The sequence below is a fragment of the Notamacropus eugenii genome, chromosome 5, assembly GCF_028372415.1.
Source record: "Notamacropus eugenii isolate mMacEug1 chromosome 5, mMacEug1.pri_v2, whole genome shotgun sequence".
Taxonomy (NCBI): Eukaryota; Metazoa; Chordata; class Mammalia; order Diprotodontia; family Macropodidae; genus Notamacropus; species Notamacropus eugenii.
Window position 1 is genome coordinate 62,033,012 of NC_092876.1, and position 19,602 is coordinate 62,052,613.

The 19,602-nt window shown below is 43.5% G+C and overlaps 1 long non-coding RNA gene across 1 annotated transcript; it reads right to left on the reverse strand.

Moving 5' to 3' along the window:
• Positions 1 to 1,407: 1,407 nt before the first annotated feature.
• Positions 1,408 to 15,095, reverse strand: LOC140508589 (uncharacterized). Its single transcript, XR_011968470.1, has 4 exons — positions 14,804 to 15,095; positions 8,222 to 8,391; positions 7,480 to 7,534; positions 1,408 to 1,823 (listed from the first exon to the last, which is right to left on the reverse strand). It is a non-coding gene; the product is annotated as an uncharacterized lncRNA (long non-coding RNA).
• Between the last annotated feature and the right edge of the window lie 4,507 nt (positions 15,096 to 19,602).

Below are 19,602 nucleotides of genomic sequence, written 5' to 3' on the forward strand. Positions count from 1 at the left end.
TGTGGTCATGGAAACGTAACTTTCTATTTGCCATAGATACAATGTATCAACACTCACTTTTTTTTTTAAATTTACTTCCTCCCTCCTCCAAAGTTGAGGACTGACTATATTGTATTGGAATGTTATTGTGTATAATGAAATGACGAAAGAGGTTTCAGAGAATCCTTCAAAGACTTGAACTGATGCAGGATGAAGTGAGCAGAACTAGAAGGACCAACCAACAATGTTGTAAAGAAAAACAATTTGGAAAGACTTAACTCTGCAGTGCAATGACCAAACAGCTTTCTATAAGGTGGATAATGAATTAGGTTGATTGGTTGTTATCCCTCATGCTCTAAGAGGACCAAAATGGCATCTTTATGTTGGGGTCCAGTCTGGTGGCAGAAAAAAATCAAGATGATGATGATGGATGAAGTGGATGACCTTGGTGTCTTCAATGTCTGACCAAGCTCTAAGTGCTCCACAGAGCCTGCTTCAGGAGCCTTCATGGCTGTTGAAAGAAATTGTTCTCATTTGCCCATTCCACTGGGGGAAGTCTTCACATGTTTAGGGTAGACACTCCCCTAACTTACCAAAGGATCTGAGTCCTCACTGTAACCTTCAAACTAGTTTAGCCCATCTGCCAAAATGGTTTCTGGGCTGTGCTCACTGTGCTCACTACAGCTTTTTGCAGCCACAGGTGAGAGCTGGGTGAATCAGGTGAACATTAAAGATGCATGAGCAGCCCTGAAAAGGATTCAGCAGCCCTTATGCTAGAGGTGCTACCGACTTCCTCAGGTTGCAAAATGAGACATATTTTGGACATCGAAAAAAATTTAGAAAATTTTATTCTTGACTATATATATATATGTATAAATATATATACACACACATATATATACATTTTTGTTAAAAAGGTTTCTTTTTTCTTTTCCAGTGGAGAAGGAAATAGAAGGGAAATGAAATTCATTTTTGTTTATTGAAAAAAATTAAATTTGATTTAAAAAAATACTTGGTCCCTACTTTTCCAGTCTTGACTCTCCTCCCACAGTTCATGATCCATCTATGATGGTCCACTTGTTATTCCTACAACCTTTCATCTCCTACCTCCACGCCTTTGCATTGGCTCTTCCCCACTCCTGGAATGCTCTCCCTCTTCATCTCTTCTACTTACTTTCTCTGACTTCTACTGTATCTCTCTAGATGATAGACTGATAGAGAGATGAGAGAGATATATATATTTGTGTATATATTGTATATACACACACACACACACACATACAGACATACACACATATATCCCACTAATTCTGGAAGGTTGGATCCTCAGAAAGAGCCCCCATCTGGTGTGCTCCCCCTAATATCAATCAACCAGTTAACATCAATTAGCTTGTACAAAAAAAATATTTATTGAGAAGCTACAGCAAGAAGAGAAGTTAGAAAAAACATCCCCCAAAGCAGGAGTACACTTTCTCCTCTGCACTCACTCAGTCTCTGGGGAGTCATAAATTCTAAAGGTAGTCAGGCACACCTGTAAAGTACATATGAGACAGAGGGATACTTCAAAAATCCTGGCACTGGGAATGCTTCTCTCCCATCCCAGACTCCCACCACCTTCACATCAGGGAATGACATAAGCAAAGCCATGTCTTGAGGGATTGAGTGTTTCTGTCAAGAGGTCAATTTGTTGCTGGATCGGGTCAAGCAGATCTCTTTTAGGACCATCTCTTCCCAGACTCAGACACTGCTGCTACCAATTCCATTTGCTGAGGTGATGTGGGATGCTTCTTTTGACCTTTCAAAGCTCACAAGATGATAATTTGGTTCATTCTCTCTCTACTCACCTAATATGAAGGAAAAAATAAAGTAAAAAGGCATGTTGAGTTTGGGGACACATGGGAGACGGATGGTGGGTGGGGTAGAGCAGCCTGCCCCTCCCCCACTCAATTGTTTACCACAACCTTCCTTACCCAAAAGCCATCAGGTAAGAGAGTAAATGATCATCCCATCCCATTTGTATATGTTCTAAATTCTGGGCCCTCATTAACTAATTTCCCTCATTATAATTTTTTGATTAATCCTTCTTAAAATGTAGTGTATAGGACTTAACAAATACTTTAAAATATGATCTGACCAGAAATCAACTACATCCAACAAACAATTATTAAGCACCTACTGTATGTTGAGCATGTGCCCAAGGCTAAGAGATAATTGAGATTGTACTGATGGGTGGCATAAGAATTAAGTCCCTACTACACAAGCTCCAGTAGTGGGCTAAGGCAGAAAACAGGAAAAAGGAGTGATAAGGATTGAGAGGTGGGAGAGGTCAGAGATGGAGAATCATGGAAAGTTTTTCTGAGACTGAGAGGTGGCAACTCCTTTTAGCTCCCCTGTAAGCTGAGAAAGCCTAGAGGAATTCTTATGAAGTTGGGTGGGAGAGAAGGTTAGTATTAGGGATTACAAGAGTGAACAGGAAAGTAAATCAGATGGTAGGTGACTAACAGGAAAGTAAGTCAGATGGTAGGAGACTAGCAACCAGGGAAGGACAGGGAGATGGATCTTAGCCATGAGACCCCACAGTCTGGGGTTTGTAATGATAGAGGAGCCCTGGGCAAGAAGCTGTGTGTGTGTGAGTATGTGTGTATACACATACATATATATGTGTAGTGTATATGGATCATATGTATGTGTATATATATTATATATATACACATAGTAGAAGCTGTGTTTGGAGTTATAATGGGGAGAAAGGGGTGGATGTGTGTGATGTGGGGAGTTATATATGACTGGAGATTTGAGATGGGGAGAGAATTATATAGTTCAGGGACTGTGTATGAAATTGTGATGAGAAAGGAGTTTTGTGTACCAGAGGAGAGCTGTGAAGAAGTGTAGGCATTGGGTGTGGGATTGGGAGGGGAAGGAGCTGGATATTTGTGCACAGAGAGAGATGTGGTGGGACCTGAGTGAGACTGGGGAACTGTGTATGTGGTTCTGGGGAAAGGAGCATCCTCCACAGGAGATGTACTTGTGGGAAAGAGAGGGAACCTAGGATGGATGTTGGGTGTGTGTGCAGCTACAGAGCAAAGGATAGAAAGGAGGGGATAAGAGAAGAGAAGACAAGATGGGGTTCAACCAATAACAGAGCCCTCCTGGCACACTCACTACAGCAACCTTTTTCTATATTTTACGTGAAAACTGACTCACTGAACTAGGGGGAGGGAGAGGGAAATGGAGAGGAAGGAAGTTGCTGAGGGGAGGCCAGGAAGAGGCTGTTTCTGCTTTCTGGTGTCTGGTGCAGCCCTGGACTGGGCTGCTTCCCTTCCTCCTCACCCTTGGGTCGAGGAGCAATCATAGAACCATAGGATTTAGAACAAAAAGAGATCTTAGGGCTTGAGGAAATTAAGGCCCAGAGAAGGAAAGACACTTGCCCTGGGTCACACAGCCAGTTAGTGGCGGAGTTGGATTTTTCTGACTCCAAATGCAGGACCCTCTCAGTGACACTGCAACTGACTTTGTCTCCATTTTAGCCCCAGTTCTCAGGCATGCCCTTCCCCTCCTTCCTCTGCCCACCTCCCTGCCAAGTTCCAATGACCAGTTCTGGATTGGACACAAAATTCTGTCTGGAAATAGCTCAGCCATCCACCAGACTCCAGGAGGATTATTCCTGGAAGAATCTGTTATTTCTCTAGCTTCTCAGAAAGCTGAGCTGCCTCACGTAGGTAAGGAAAATCCCCTCCCCTACTTCCTCCGCTTCTTCCATTCAATTCAAGTCAAGTCAACAAGCATTTATTAATTACCTACTATGTGCCTGCCAGGTAATGTGCTAGGCACCAGAAATACAAAGAAAAATAAAAAGAAACTGTGCCCTCAAAGAACTTTTCTTTTTAAAAAGTATTTATTTTTTTATTTTTAGTTTTCAACATTCATTTCTCTAAGATTTTGAGTTTTAAATTTTCTCCTACTCCTTCCTCTCTCCCCTCCCCAAGACAGTATGCAATCTGATATAGGAGATGTATATAAAAGTTTCCACTTTTACAACAAGCATGTTGTAAAGAAGAATTAGAACCAAAGGGGAAAACCATGAGAAAGAAGAAACAAAAAAGAGAGAAAAAATAGTATGCTTCCATCTGCATTCAGACTCCATAGTTCTTTCTCTGAATGGGAATAGCATTCTCCACCATGAGTCTTTTGGAATTGTCTTAGATCCTTGTATTGCTGAGAGGAGTTGTCTTCTTGACTTTGGTCATCTCACAATGTTGCTACTGCGGTATACAGTGTTCTCCTGGTTCTGCTCTCTTCACTCAGCATCAGTTCATATAAGTCTTTCCAGGTTTTTCCAAAGTCTGTCTGCTCATCTTTTCTTATGGAACAATAGTATTCCATTACATTCATATACCACAACTTGTTCAGCCATTACCCAGTTGATGAGCATTCCCTCAATTTCCAGTTCTTAGCCAGCACAAAAGAGTTGCTATAAATACTTTTGTACATGTGGGTCCTTTCCCCATTTTTATGATCTCTTTGGGATACAGCCCTAGAAGTAGTATTGATAGGTCAAAGGGTATGAACATTTTTATAGCCCTTTGGGCATAGTAAGGAACTTATTTTCTACTAGAGTAGATACAAATACACAGATCAGCAAATTGTTGGGTCAATAAGCATTTATTAAGTGTCTACTGTGTACCAGGCAGTGTACTAAGCCTTGGGTATACAAAAAGAAGCAAACAACAGTCCCTTCCCTAAAGGTGCCTACAATCTAATGGAGGAGACCACGTGCAAACCATGATGTACATACAAGTTCTAGATAGGATAAATAGGAAATAATCAAGAGAGAGAAGGCACTGGGATTAAGAGGGGTTAGGAAAGGCTTCCTGCAGAAAGTGGGATTTTAATTGCCACATAAAGGGGAGTCAGGAGGTGGAGATAAAGAAGAAGATTTCAGGCATGGGGGCAGTCAGAGAGAATGTTCAGAGCCAAGAGAAGGAATGTCTTGTTGTGGAGCAACCAGGAGGCCAGAGTCACTGGATCAAAGAGTATGTGGGGTTGTGAAATGTATAAGGCAACCAGAAAGGCAGTGATGGAATGGGGTGGGGAGGCTGGGGGAGAATAAGTTAGGAAAGTATTTGAGCACCAAACAGTGGATTTTGTATTTGATCCTGGAGGTGACAGAATACCACTGAATTTATTGACTAAGGGGGTGACTTGGTCACTATAGGAAAATCACTTTGTCAGCAGAATGGAGGATGAATTAGAGCAGGGAAAGACTATAGACAGGCAGACTCACCAGAAAACTATTGCATTAATCCAGGCATGAGGGGATGAGGGCCCACCTCAGAGTAGGGACAGTGTCACAGGAGAGAAAGGGACATAGTGGAGATATGTTGCAAAGGTAAAATTAACAGGCCTTGGCTACAGATTAGATATGGTGGGAGAGGGGCAGGGTGGGAGATAGGGAACAGTTGAGAATGACATCTAGGTTTTAAATCTAGGGGACTGGAAAGATGGTGTTACCTTCCACAGTCATTGGGAATTTGGAAGGGTTTAGGGGGAAACCTAATGTGATCAGTTTTGGATATGTTGAGTTTAAGATGTCTACTAGACATCCAGATCAAGGTGTCTGAAAGGCAGCTGGAGATGTGAGATTGGAGGTCAGCAGAAAAGTCAGGGCAGGAAGGTAGATTTGAGAATCATCAACGTAGAGAAGGTCATCAAATCCCTGGGAGCTGATGAGATCACCAAGTGAAGTAGTACAGAGAAAGAGGAGAAGGCCAGGACAGAATCCTGAAAGACACTGTGGCTAACGAGTATGGTCTGGATGAGGATTCAGCAAAGGAGACAGAGGAGGAGTAGTCAGGGAGGTGAGAGGAGAAGCAGGAGAGAGAGTGAGGTGTCCTGAAAACCTAGAGAGAAAGGAATATCAAGGGTCAGATGATGGATGATTGATGGTGTTGAAGGCTGAAGAAGGATGAAGATTGTAGCATTAAGGGAGTCAGAGGAAGAGAAGTGGAGTTACCTGTTGTAGATGACCCTTCTCAAGGAATTTGACTATAAAAAGCAGAAGAAATATGGGATAGCAGCTATCAGAGACGGAAGGATCAAGTGAAAGGAAACATGGCATGTTTGTAGACAGTGGGGGTTGAGCCAGTAGATAGGAGATACTGAAGAGAAATGAAAATGGAAGTGATGGGGGAGGAGGGGAATCTGTTGGAGAAGACGGGATGGAATGGGATCTCTTGAGCAGATAAGAGGGTGAAGGAAGAAGTAGTGGAAGAAGGAATCTGAGTAATAGAAGATGAGGAACAGGGGAGAAAAGAGAGATCAATTTTTTCTGTAATCTATGAGGCATGAATATCAGCTGGGGAGGGGGAAGGAGCCATGGGAGCCTTGAGGAAGGATGAAAAAGTTTAGAAAAGCTGCTGTGGAGAGTGGGAGAGTGAGTTGATAGAAGAGGTATAGTAGTATTGCCTAGCAGCAGTGAGGGCTCATTTGAAAATTTATAACATAAATTTGTAGTGGACTCACTCAGAAGTACAAAACAAATAGAATACCACTTTGAAGGGTGGGAAAATCAAGAAAGGCCTCTTCTAGGAGGGAGCCCTTGCACAGAACTTTGAAGGCAACCAGGGGCTCCAAGAAATGGTGGGAAAGAGGGAATGGAAGACAGCGTGTTCAAAATAGACCAGTTTGGCTGGAACGTGTAATACATGTACATATATACACACATACGTATTCTCTCTAATAAACTGTAACCTTCCTGAGTGCAAAGTCTGTTGGGGTTCTTTCAGTCTTGTATTCTCAGCTCCTAGCACAGGCGCCTGACACGTAGTCAATTTATAAGAGAAGTGTGCGGGATTTCTTTGGGTATGTTCCAGAAACAGGCAGTCCCTTTGCAACATCATAATTCTGGGGTCAGGGGACCTGGATCAGACTCAAGGACCACCCCCTCCCCTCGGTCTCTCCAGTTCCTAAAGCCTACGAGCCCACGATCCCTGCCAAGCAGTCACCCACCAGCCACTGAGAGAGGACTCACTGTCTCCTGAAGCTGCCCATTCTACTGGAAGCAGCTCTAATTGTTGAGGTTTTCCTTACACAGAGCAAAAAACTACCTCTCTGCAACCCACTTGTTACTTGTAGTTATGTCCTGAGGGGCCTGTGATCTTAATGAGAAGAAGAGAAAAAAAAACAAAGGGGGAGGGAGAGAAAAAGGAAGAAGGGACTGAGAAAGAAAAGAGATGAGAGAGACGAGAATGGAGAAGAGAAGGGAGGAGAGAAACAGAGATGAGAGAGAAGAGAAGAAAAGAGAAGAGGGAGGGAAAGATAGAGGGGGAAAGAGGGAGAGGGAGAGAGAAAGAAAGACAAAGAGAGTGAAGAGAGAGAGAGAGAGAGAGAGAGAGAGAGAGAGAGAGAGAGAGAGAGAGAGAGAGAGAGAGATGGATGCATTCATTAAGCCCTGGGGATTCAGATGCAAAGCTATACAGTCCCTGTCTTCAAGAAACTTACCTTCTAACGGAGGAAGCCATCTCATAAAGGAAAACTGGAAAGAGGTAGAGGATACCTGTGGAGGGCAAGGTGCATGGTGAGGAGGGGAAAGAGGAAAAGGAACAAGAGGAGAGTCCAGAGAGTCCAGTTGTGGGTGAAATGTGACATAATTGGGATCCCTCCTGAAATGGGGTGGGGGAGAGGAGAGGTGGGGGGGGGGAGGGGGAAGTTCCCAGCTGGGACCTCAGGATTTCAGAGCAGAGCCAGGAATCAGGCTGGCCTGGTGCCTAAACGGAGACAGCAGTTCCAGTAGGAAAACTAGGGGCTCCTGTTTCCTGCCATCTTTGAGGATTAAGAGGGGAGAGGTGTGGGGAAGAGGCATGTAGTATATTTGAGGGGAAATCCCCCCAAAAGTGTACGTTTTGGCTGCACCACCCTCTGGGAGGCTGTGTGGTATAATGGGTAGAGAGTTAGCCTCAAAGTCAGGCAGACGTAGCTTGGATTCCACCTCTGGCGTTGGATTGGCTGTGTGACCCTGAACAAGTCCCTTATAACCTCTTAGTGTCCCTTGCACTAAGATGCTACATTTCAGAGAAGGTGCCATCTAGTATCGAAAATTCTTCCCTGGAAGATTGCCTCAACAATGAAATCCCAGTTCAATTCCATCCCATCCTAAAAGAATCAGAGTCCTGATTGCTGGTTTTATTTCAGTGACGTCACACTGGTGTGTAAAGGCTTATGGAGACAAAGCATTGGGGTTCACCTTTTTAAACCTAAGTCTCCCCATCTTTGTTCAGTCATTTTGTAGCTGTGTTTGATTCTTTGTGATCTCTTTGTGACACCATTCTCGGTAAAGATACAGGAGCTATTTGCCATTTCCTTCTCCAGTTCAAATTCCAGCTTTGCCATTTCCTGCCTAGGTGATCTTGGTACCTGCAAAGTGAGAAAATTCTATTCAACAAATACTTACCAAGCCCCTACACAGACACAATGCTAGGTGTGAAGGAATATAAAGGGAAAAATGAAACAGTCCCTGCTTTCAAAGAGTTCGTAAGTTACTGATCAATACAAGTACACAGGTAATCATATAGGTCCTACGTGCCCCACTGGATGGAGAGCTGGGTCTAGAGTTAAAAAATCTGAGTTCAAATCCAGCTTTAGATATTTACTAGCTGTGTGACTGGACAAGTCACTTAACCACTATCTTCCTCAGTTTCCTCAACTGTAAAATGAGGGTAAAAATAGCACCTACCTCCCAGGGTTTTCAACAATTAAATTAGATGTTTGTAAAGCACTTAGCACAGGTTAATAAATGCTTGTTTTTGTCTTTTCTTCCTCATTGAAGGTCAGGGAGTAATTGGAGCAGGGGTGGGGGGAGAATCAGAGAGTTTGAGGAATGTTGGGAAAGGGAATCAGCACAGCCTGGATAGAAGCCTGCGGGGAAAGATGGTGAATTCACTGTGGAACCCAGAGTCACCTGGTTAGAGATGAGTGCAGAGAGAAGAGAAAAGAATCTAGGACAGTCTTAGAAACACCCATGCTTCAAGGGGAGTGGGACGTGGATGACTAACTGCCAAAGGAGACTGAGAAGGACAGGAGAGACACCCCTCCTCCCCAGAAGGAGAACCAGGAGAGAGCTGGATTAGGAAAGCCTAGAGAGGAAAGTGTCTGGGTTACTGAACAGTCCTGAATGCTGTAGAGAGGTCAAGGAGGACAGGGAATGAAGAAAGGCCATTGGATTTGGCAATTAAGAGATCAGTGAGCTATGTGGCTTCTAAGATCCTTTCCAGCCTACATTCTGTGACCTAAGGTCTCTTTCAGCTCTGGCATTCTATACTCCAAGGTCCTTTTCAACTCTGAATCTATAATCCTATGAAGTGGGCAGCCTACTGGGGCCAAGTTGCTCCCACATGGGTCTCTGCCAAGGCCAGATCCATTGTGTCCATCAGTGGGACCAAGTGGGGAGGGTTTGGGTTGGGAACTCCTGGAATCTGTGGATGTTAAGGGATTGACTTGGGGTCTGGGAAGGTTCCAGATGGGAGGGGCTGCCCCTTACCCCTCCCCCCCACTCCCTGTCCTTACCAGCCCTAGTGAGCATGGGAGAGAGCTGGGCTTCCATCCCAACCTCTGCCCAGCCTGGGTGCATTCCCAGTTTTACTCCCTTTAATGACTGCCAAACCAACAGTAAATCATAGCTGTGCTGAAGGTCTCCCTTCCCTCCTCTTCCCCACCTCCTACGCCACCCCCACCTCCTCTTTGTCTTCCATATTTTTCCACTCTTTTTCTTCTCCTTCCTTCCTCTTCCCCTTCCTTCCTCTTCCCCTTCTCATAGTACTTATATACTTAGGAATTTGTATCATGGGATTTTAGAGGTGGAAAGAACCTACAAGGTCATTTGGGGCAATTGCCTCATTTTACAGAGAAGGAAACTGAGGTCCAGAGAGGTAAGGTGACTTACCTGTCCCAGCTCTCATACAGCGAAGAAGAAACAGAACTGAAATTTGACTCCAGACTTTCTAAATTCCCAGCCCCTCCCACAGCAACACCCTGCAGAAGTCACTCAACAGGTTAGCAGACAGGGACCAGTACCCAGAACCCGATACCAAGTCAGTTGGTGCTAGCTTAGTGCAATGTCCCGCACATAGTAGGCACTTAATAGATATTTATTGCCTGACTGATTTTTCAGTGTTTGTTCTTCTGTCTCTTCTCCCCAACCTCATTCCACCCATCTCCTCCTCATCTCCCTCTTCTCATCTCCTCTTCCTTTTCTACTCATTCTTTCCCCCTCCCCTCTTTCCTTCTCACTTTCTCCTTTCATTTTCTCACTCTCCCACTCTCTCTACTTTCCCCTTTCTGAACTTTATCTTATTTTCCTTTCTTCCCTTTTCCAATATCTCTCCCTTTCTCCCTAAGAAGGGGCTTCTTAATTACCATGACAGTCAGTATGGTATAGTTGATGAAGCATTAAACTTGAAGTCAGGAAGACCTAAGTTCAAATCCTGCCTCAGATACTTACTATCTGTGTGACTCTGTGCAAGTCACTTAACCCCTCTTGGCCCCAGTTTTTTTCATCTATAAAATAAAGGGTTTGGACTCAATGGAATATAAGGTCCCTTTATCTATCTATGATCTTCATCTCTTTCCTCCATCTTCCTTTCTATACCTCTACTTAATTCTAGAGGCTTCCCTGTGAAGAGGAAATACCTAGAAGGGCCATACCTAGTGATGTTCTAGTCATCGAGAAGAAGGTTGAAGTACATAGTGGGGTAGTGTGTGGGGGAAGGGAGGGGGGAGGGAGTGCTTCTCATTCCCTCACCAAGGGTAGAAGGCCCCATAATCCCACAGAAATGAATACAGAATTGGCCCAGAAAAGGGACATGATTTACTCAAGGTCACACTCATAGTGAATTTAATTCATCTGAATCCCAAGCAAGTTTTCTTTGCTCACAATCCACCACTCCATATCCTTTCTGTTGGGCTACCTGAGGGTGGGGGTTGGATGTACCCTATGAACTTATCTAGAAGAAGCTACAGCTTTTTGAAATGAGTATGAGCTTTGGAGGCAGAAAACCTGAATTTACATCCTGATTAGTAGTGTGAAATTGAATGAGGTACTTAACTCTCTGGGCTTCAGTTTCTTTATCTGTAAAGTAAGGGGTTTGGACCAGATGGTCTCTAAGGCATCTTCAGCTCTAATATTCTGTTTACTGAAGTTTTTGATATTATGTTTTAACATTCTATGTTCTTCTAAGGTTCCATCCTATTTTGACATTATGTTCCAAATTCCCTTTCAGCCCAAAAGGCCTCTGGTTGAATGTGTCCCAATGGGGATCAGTTGGTTCCAACACCCAGCTAGAATATGCCATGAGAACTTTTGATTCTCCCGCCCTAGACGGGGAAAGTGAAAGAGAGAAGGCACCCATGTCCAGACTCTGGCTCACTGTTGAAGGTGTGGCTTACCTGGGTTTAGGCATTATGCCAGCATGCCTGAGGGATTGAAATCTGTCCTGGGTTGGTTTTGTGGCTCTGCCTCCTGCCCCTCCCCCCACCCCAGGCCCTGAGGTTACCACCCTAGCCCTGGCCTGGCTGTACAAAGACATGCTTACCCCAGTGAGTCACTGCACAGATAAGAGCCCTCAATTCACAGGCAGCCAAGAAACAGCCTTTCCCCTAAAGCCTGTCTGCCGGGCACAAGCTGGGACAAATCATTGCTTTGAAAGAGCTGGGCCAGACTCTTGCCTTGAAGCTCTGATGCTGAGGGCCCAGGCAATTGTCTTGGGGTTGGCTGGGTTTCCATTAATAGCGTGATGAGGTCTGGATGGCAGCCTCAGAGGGGCTGCAGTTTTGCTTTGGGACCTCGGGCATGTTACTGAAACTCTCTGGGCCTCTTGCTCCTCTTCAGGAAAATAAAGTGGTTAGAATAGGTGGATGCTAAAGTCCCTCCCAGCTCTACCATTCCCTGGACTGACAGTCTATATTGCCCAGGCCCTTACGGGCAATTGCATTTGATCTTCTAAGTTCTAATAGTCTGTGATTCAGGGTTTCTTTCCAGCTCTGATATTCTCTGTTCTAAGATTCCTCCCTGCTTTGCTAATCCGTATTCCAAAGCCCTTTATCTAAAATTGGATAAAGCTCTAGACCTGGAGTCAGGAAGACCTGAGTTCAGATTTGGCCTTAGATGCTTCCTTGCTGTGGAACTCTGGGCAAGTCATTTAGCTTCTATCTGCCTCAATTTCCTCAATTGTAAAATGGAAAGCGATGATAATAACAGCTACCTCATAGGCTTATGAGGATCGACTGAGATAATATGTGTAAATTCCTTCTGAAAACCTTAATGTACTACGTATTTGTGAGACCTCTTCTGTCCCATCTCCCAGCATCACCTCAGTTGCCACCTAGAAAGAATGACAATCTCATATACCTCTCCCCCCAAACCCAATCTCCATCTACATGTTTTGTGTTATGTTTTAACATTCTATGTTTTTCTAAGGTTCCATCCTACTTTGACATTCTATGTTCTAAATTCCCTTTCAGCCCTAAGGCCTCTGGTTGGATGTGTCCTGATGGGGATCGGTCAGTTCCTATGGAGCACCAGAGCCCAGCTAGAGGTTTTTCCAATATATTGGAAATTAATTACACTGAGTTGACAGTCTTCCTCCCTTGGGCCATGCTGGACACATCCCTCTCCCTTAGCCTTCACTTCCAATCAGTTGACATATCTTATTGATTCTACTTCCACAATATCTCCTCCATACACCTGCTGATCTCTGCTCTCATAGACTTTTCAAGCCTCTTTGTCACCTCTAACCTTGACTCTCGCCTCCTAACTGGTCTCCTGGTTTCCATTGTCTCCCTTTGTCAATCTATCCTCCACACAGCTACCAAAATATTCTAAGTCCCAGGATGGACCACCGACATCCTTCCACCCTTCTACAATATGTAGCTCCTGTTGCCCCTAGTATAAAATATGAGATCCTCAGCCTGGCTGTAAGACCCTCTATAATCTGGCCATCATCTACCTTTCCAGTCTGGTTTCATGTTACTCCCTTAACATACTCTCCTCATCCTTCCTCCCTCCTTCACTTTTAGCATCCTAAACTCTCTAACTATATCTGAGGTTCTACCTGCTCTTCAAGGCCTCACTGAAGGCCCATCTGGGGAGATGTTTTTCCTCTTTGTTGGTTCGTATAAACTCATATCTGTACGTTGCCTTCTCCCACTAGGAACATAAATTCATTGAGGACACAGGTTGTTTTGAGTTTTGCCTCTGAATCACTAGCAATGGTGCTTTGAACACAGCAGGCAATTAATAAATGTTTGTTTAATTGAATTGAAAGGAGCCAGCATGGAGCAAAGGCCTGAGGCTTAGTCCCAAGACTTGGACCTGGGTGGAAAGTTGGCCTTCTCCTCTCTTCCCCTCCTCCTCCAATGAGTCCTAGAGGGCAAAGGACAGGCTTCATTTATCTTTTTAATTCCTTTAGCCCCATGAATAGGGCCCAGCAGTTACTTTGAAAATAGCCATTATGGTTTTTTTTTACAAGCCTCTGTTTCCTTCTTTGTAAAATCAGAGATTCAGTTAGATGATTTCTGAAGCTCATGTCCTGAACCTCAGTCTCATCTCTGACCCCTCTCTCTGCCCAAACTCACAGTCAGTTCATTGCCAAATCTAAATGCTTCTGCCTTCATGTCTCTTGTGTACAGCCCCCTTGCCTCCAGTCATATAGCCACTCCGCTCCCCAAATCCAGGCCCTCATCACCTCTTGTCTCCACTGTTACAATAACCTCCCAATCAGTGTACCAGGACTTTTCCCCAGTCCAATTCATCCTCCACCCAGCTGCCATTTTCTCTTTTTCCCAGAGCTCACTTCTGCTGTCCCTTTCTCATGAAACTTCAGTGGCTCCTAAATACTTTTTCAATCAAATGTAAAAATTCCCCTATTTTTCTTTTAAAGCCTTTTAGGATTTTTTTGGGGGGGCAAGACAGTCAGGGTTAAGTGTCTTGCCCAGGGTCACACAGCTAATGTGTATGTTTGTTCTTCACTGCTGAAGATGACCATGCCATCAGAGAAATAATGACATGACTTGCACTTGACTTTATTTTGAGTGAGGGAAGGCTGTGCAGGTCACCAACCTCACTTCTCCTCCAGAGCCATCTGAATCCAGTGACCAGATATGCATCAGGATGACTGGAGATGGCCCAGGATGAGACAACTGAGGTTAAGTGACTTGCCCAAGGTCACACAGCTAGTGAGTGTCAAGGGTCTGAGGTGAGATTTGAACTCAGGTCCTCCTAACTCCTGCATTTGTGCTCTATCCACTGTACCACCTAGCTGCCCCCATACAGTTAATAGGTGTCAAGTGTCAGAGGTCAGATATGAACTCAGGTCCTGCTGACTCCAAGGTCCATGTTCTATCCAATGCACCAGGTAGCTGCCCCTTAAAACTTTTTATAACCTGATCTTTCCTACCTTTCCAGAATTTTCACACTTGTCTCTCCTATCCACACTCTGATCCATCTATAGCAGTATATTTCCTATTTCTTATGTTGTGATTGTCTGATTTGTCTGACTCTTTGTGACCCTTTTGGGGGTTTTCTTGGCAAAGATCCTGGAGTGGTTTGTCATTTCCTTTTCTAGCTCATTCTACAGATGGGGAACCTGAGGCAACCAGTGTTAAGTGACTTGCCCAGGGTCATGCAGCTAGTAAGTGTCTGAAGTAGGGTTTGAACTCGGGAAGATGAATCTTTTTTGACTCTTGGCACTCTATCTACAGCACCACCGAAATGCCCCTATTCCTCACTCCATGTCCTGGCTGTTCCCAAGCCAGGAATTCCCTGTCCTCTTACCTTCAATTTTCAGCATCTTTGACTTCAAGACTCCAAAAGCCCCCTTTCGCAGCAGGCCTTTGTCAATCCTCCCAGCCTTCCCCTTTACGCTCTGAGATGACCATCCATCGGCTTGGTAGATCTTCAGTACTTGTTTGTTGCCTCCCCCAAAGGAATGTAGGTTGTCTGAAGGTAGGCACTGATTCACTTTTACATCTGTTTCCCCAGTGCTTATCACAGTACTAGCACTTAGCTAATAAAGCACTTAATTTTAATAAAGGATGGCTTGAAACTGTTTCTTCTTTCACAACATGACTAATAAGGAAATAGGGTTTACATGATTGCACATATATAACCTACATCAAATTGTTTACCATTTTAGGGATGGGGAAGGGTAGGAAGGAAGGGAAAAAATTCAGCACTTAAAATTTTATAAAAAATGAACATTAAAATTGTCTTTACATGTAATCAAAAAAATGTAATACTAATTTTAAAAGATTGCTTCACTGTCTTGGGGTAGGAGGAGAGGAGGGAGGGGGAGGAAATTTGGAACTCAAAATCTTATGGAAGTAAAAGTTGAAAACTAGAAATAAATATATAAAACAAAAAAGGAATAGAAAAGAAAAGATTGCTTGACTCTCTAATGGTCTCCGAGCCAGATATCCCATCTCTAGGCAAATACTTCAAAGACAGTAGCAATGACCCCATCTATACCAAAATATTAATGGTGGCACTTTTTATGATTGGAAACAAAGCCAAGCAAGTGAGAAATACCTAAACAAATTGTGGCACCTGATCGTAAATAACATTACTATGAGGTAAGAAACAAAGGTCGTAAAGAATTCAAAGACTCCCATGACCCGATGCCTAGTGAAGTAAGCAAAATCAGGAATAAAATTTATGCAGTGACTCAAAGAAACAAGGGCTAGCTCATTACAAAGGGGAGGGCTTTATCTGGAAATGAATGTAACGTTAGATCAAAAACATACCAAAAAAACCTTATAAAGAAATAGTTGTAGAATTGAAAGCCCGTACGAGTTTCAAAAGTAGAATTGGGTTTTCTGAGTCCAATTGAGTCAGAGGTGTCCTCGAAACAGTTGAGTCAAGAGTTTATCAAGCACTTATGGGGGTACAAAATGGTCGAAAGAGGAAGACTACATACCAAAGCTGTGTTCAAACAAGACGTGTCCAGGATTAGCTGGAGGTGATCTCAGAAGGACTGCCCTGACATAAAAGTGGACTGGGAAACAGAACACTGGACACACTGATTGTGGGACTGTTAGCCAAGCCATTTAAACTAGGATGCTAGGGTTATAGATTTAGAGGTGGAAGGGACCTCGGAGGTGAATCGGTTTATATTCTTCATCTCCAAAATGGGCATGATAATACTCCCATGCAGCCATTGTGAAGAAAGTGCTTTGTCAGCCTTGAAATGCTATGGAAACGCCAGCTGTCATAGTTGCTTTTGTCAATTCCTCCCCATACACATTCCCAGGAGTGGGAGGCTGGGCCTGGGAGGCAGGATTCTAGGATTCTCCTCTTGTCTGTCCCTCTGACTGGCGCAGTCTTCCCATTTCTTCCTTTCAGGGTCTCTGGGACTGGCCCTGCGGTTCATTATGGCCTCCAAGTATTTGGGGGTTAGAAGAGGCGGGTATAGGGATTTAAGCATGGGGTATGGCTGCCAGTCTTAGAAGAGGTACATGAGGTCTGGACTCATTCCGGAAAAGCTCAACCTCCTGCTTCCTGCTCTGGCAGCTCAGGGAGGTGCAGCCCGACCAGGGCCTGGCCCTGACCTCTGACCCAACGAGAGAGAACCAGGAAACAAGGCTTGTTCAGCAGAAAATCTCCCTGGGCTTGGCAGAGTGCCCACAGCCCCTTAAAGGGAGGGATGGGATGGGGGCAGAGGACACCCTCAGTAGAGCCCAGAGTAAAACTTTCAGGGTCCTTTTTGTTCTGCCACCCTCTGTGATCAAGCCAGATAGGTCTCAGCTTCTTAGAGAATTCACAAATGTCACTGTATGAGCTGGGAGAAGCTGGAGAACACTGAGTGTCCCAGCCAGAATTGGCTTTGGAATCACACTGCTGGAAGGGCTTTTAGGGATCATCTAATCCCACTCCTTCATTTTAAAGATGAGGAAACAGTGAGGTGAAGGTCACCCAGATGGTAAACAGCAGAACTAGAATTTAAACCCATGTCCTGGGCCTCCAAATCAAGCTCTTTCCACTGAGCTCTCCCCCTGTCCTGTCTTTTTATCTTTGCATGGGCTCTTCCCAAATCTGAAACGGTAGTGTTCCAAACCTCCACCTTTTATAACACTTAGATGGTACAGTGAATAAAATGCCCAGCCTGGAGTAAGGAAGACTCATCTTCCTGAATTTAAATTCAGCCTTAGACATGTGACCCTGGGCAAATCACTTTACCCTGTTTGCCTCAGTTTCCTCATCTGTAAAAAGAGCTGGAAAAGGAAAGGGCAAACCACTTCAGTGTCTCTGCCAAGAAAACTCCAAATGGGGTCATGAAGAGTCAAATGCGTCTGAAAAATGAATAAACAACAAGTTTCCTTCAAAGCTCAGCTCAAGCATCACCTTCTAAATTAGGCTTTTCCTGATCCCTTCCCCTCTCCCCCAGCTAGGTGTATCGGATAGAATCCTGGATTCTGTTCCATATTCTATATAATTTTATATTTGTATTCTGTATTTCTATAAATATATTCTATATTTAATTCCATACTCCTGTCCTCCTTCAGATTATTAGCTGTGTGACCTTGGATTACTCACATTCTTGCCATACCTCAGTTTCCTCATTTGTAACAAAAGTATCTACTTTGTAGGGCTGTCTGAGCCCAGCCAATGAGATCATGGCAAACTTTAAATTACAACTAATTGTTGTCATTATTACTATTCTGTATTTATTTTGTTAAAAAAATATTTATTTTACCATAATTTCAGAGAATTCACGTGCAGCTTCTCTCACAATGGAACATGCTACCCACCTCTGGGCAGAAGCAATGGGCTCCAAGGAAAGAATGAGACTTTTTTTTACATGGCCAATGGGATAATGTGCTCCAATTAACCATACATGTTTGTAACAGGAGTTTTGCTTTTCTTGCTTTCTTAAAGGGAGAGTAAAATGGGAGGGAGAGAATGAGAATTTGAAAATAGAATAAAATGGAATTTCTTAAAAAAAGATTGAATGTTTTAAAATAATTTATTTTATTTATAATTTATTCATCTATACATTTATAAATTATTTATTTATAAAAAATTTTTAAATGATTGCTTAAAATTTTTTTTAAAAAAGAATCAAAAGGCAAATAAGTTATGGTAATAGGAGATTGAAAGGATGTAAAAGTGAAGAAATGAGAAATGATGATGCAAAGGCAAAAATGAAATGATCCTTACCCTCAAAAAGCTTACATGGTGTCTAGGTCAAGAGACGGGAAATATCAGAAGTGGAATAAATCTCTGGAACCTTGGAGGGGCCTCTTGGTGAATATTGAAAAGGGTAAAAGGGATGAATGGAAAATTGATTATAATCCAGAGCTCAAGGCTGGAATTTGCACGTGATTCTCTTTCTGGGTGGAGAGAATGGTTACTAGTTGCTCCATGTCTGAGTGAGGAGCAGAGCTGTCAAGAGCTTGGGAAAGGAGAGAAGGCACATGTGGCTCCATGTTCTTTTCAGGGAAAAGTTCCTAGAGGGAGAAAAGGAAGAAACTGATGGAGCCAGTGCCTCAATCTTATTTTTATTCAGAGCTTGCCCTATTAGAGATTATAATGACTTAGTGACTCTATGTTGAGCTAAAAAATCTTGCTCCCGTGGGGAGAGCTCATTCATTCTGTGTATTGTCTGGCATATCCCAATTTGTATAACTTCTCTGATTCTGCTTAGAATTGTCTTGGATAACTGAATTTATTCAATTACTCACTATGTAAAAAATAATAAAAATACTTATTTTATAAGTACTTATATATATATATGCACAGTCTGTGAAATAAACATGATGATACTTAAAAAGCAATGTAAAAAACTGAATAACCAAAAACCAATATGGTGGTCAAAAAGGTCTTCCTTAGAGAACATGATTTTTTTCTTTCCAATATCATTTTCAGCATAGCGTAATCTGTTAGCTGATTCTTTTTCTTAAAACAAGAAAATAAAGATACTTAAATTTAGAGGGGAAAAAAGAGATGATTTTAAAAAGAGAGATGGACATGGGTGGAAGAGGAAAGTAGTCTGAGTTCCAGCAATGATAATTTTATAGTAATAATAAAAGGTGCAGGGGTGGGGACAAGCAAACCTCAAGACAGTGGATGGAAGCTGATGGAGAGAGAAGAGCCTCCCAGGACCAGAAGCCTATGGGTTTCTCCTCATTCTCTCAGCCTGAGTGGTCCTTTGGCCTAACGGACATCTCTCAGGAGTGACCATGTTCACCTCTGCTCAGTTGGGGCTGAGATTTTCAGAGAGGAAGATCAGATGAGCAAATTCAAATTCAGTGACTCCTGTAGGGCCACACAAAGCCTGCCTCTCCTACCTAGTGTCCTCTGCCTAGGGCCAGACAAGGGTGAGGCCAATGGCGAAGGGGAGAGGGATGGTCTGGAGGGCCTGGGGGGCCCCGAGTCCAGGTCCTCAGTCATGCTGGACTGGACTCTACCACTGCCCACCACACTCAGCTTTGCTGTTTTTCTATAGCCCTTGTTTTTCTTTTCCTCTTTCTCTCTCCCCTCCCTCTGTTCCCGTCTTGTTCCTCTCCCACTCTTCCTTCCTTTCTAGTTATTGACTCAAGCCTGAAATTTCCTCCCAACCCTTTCCATTCCTATAG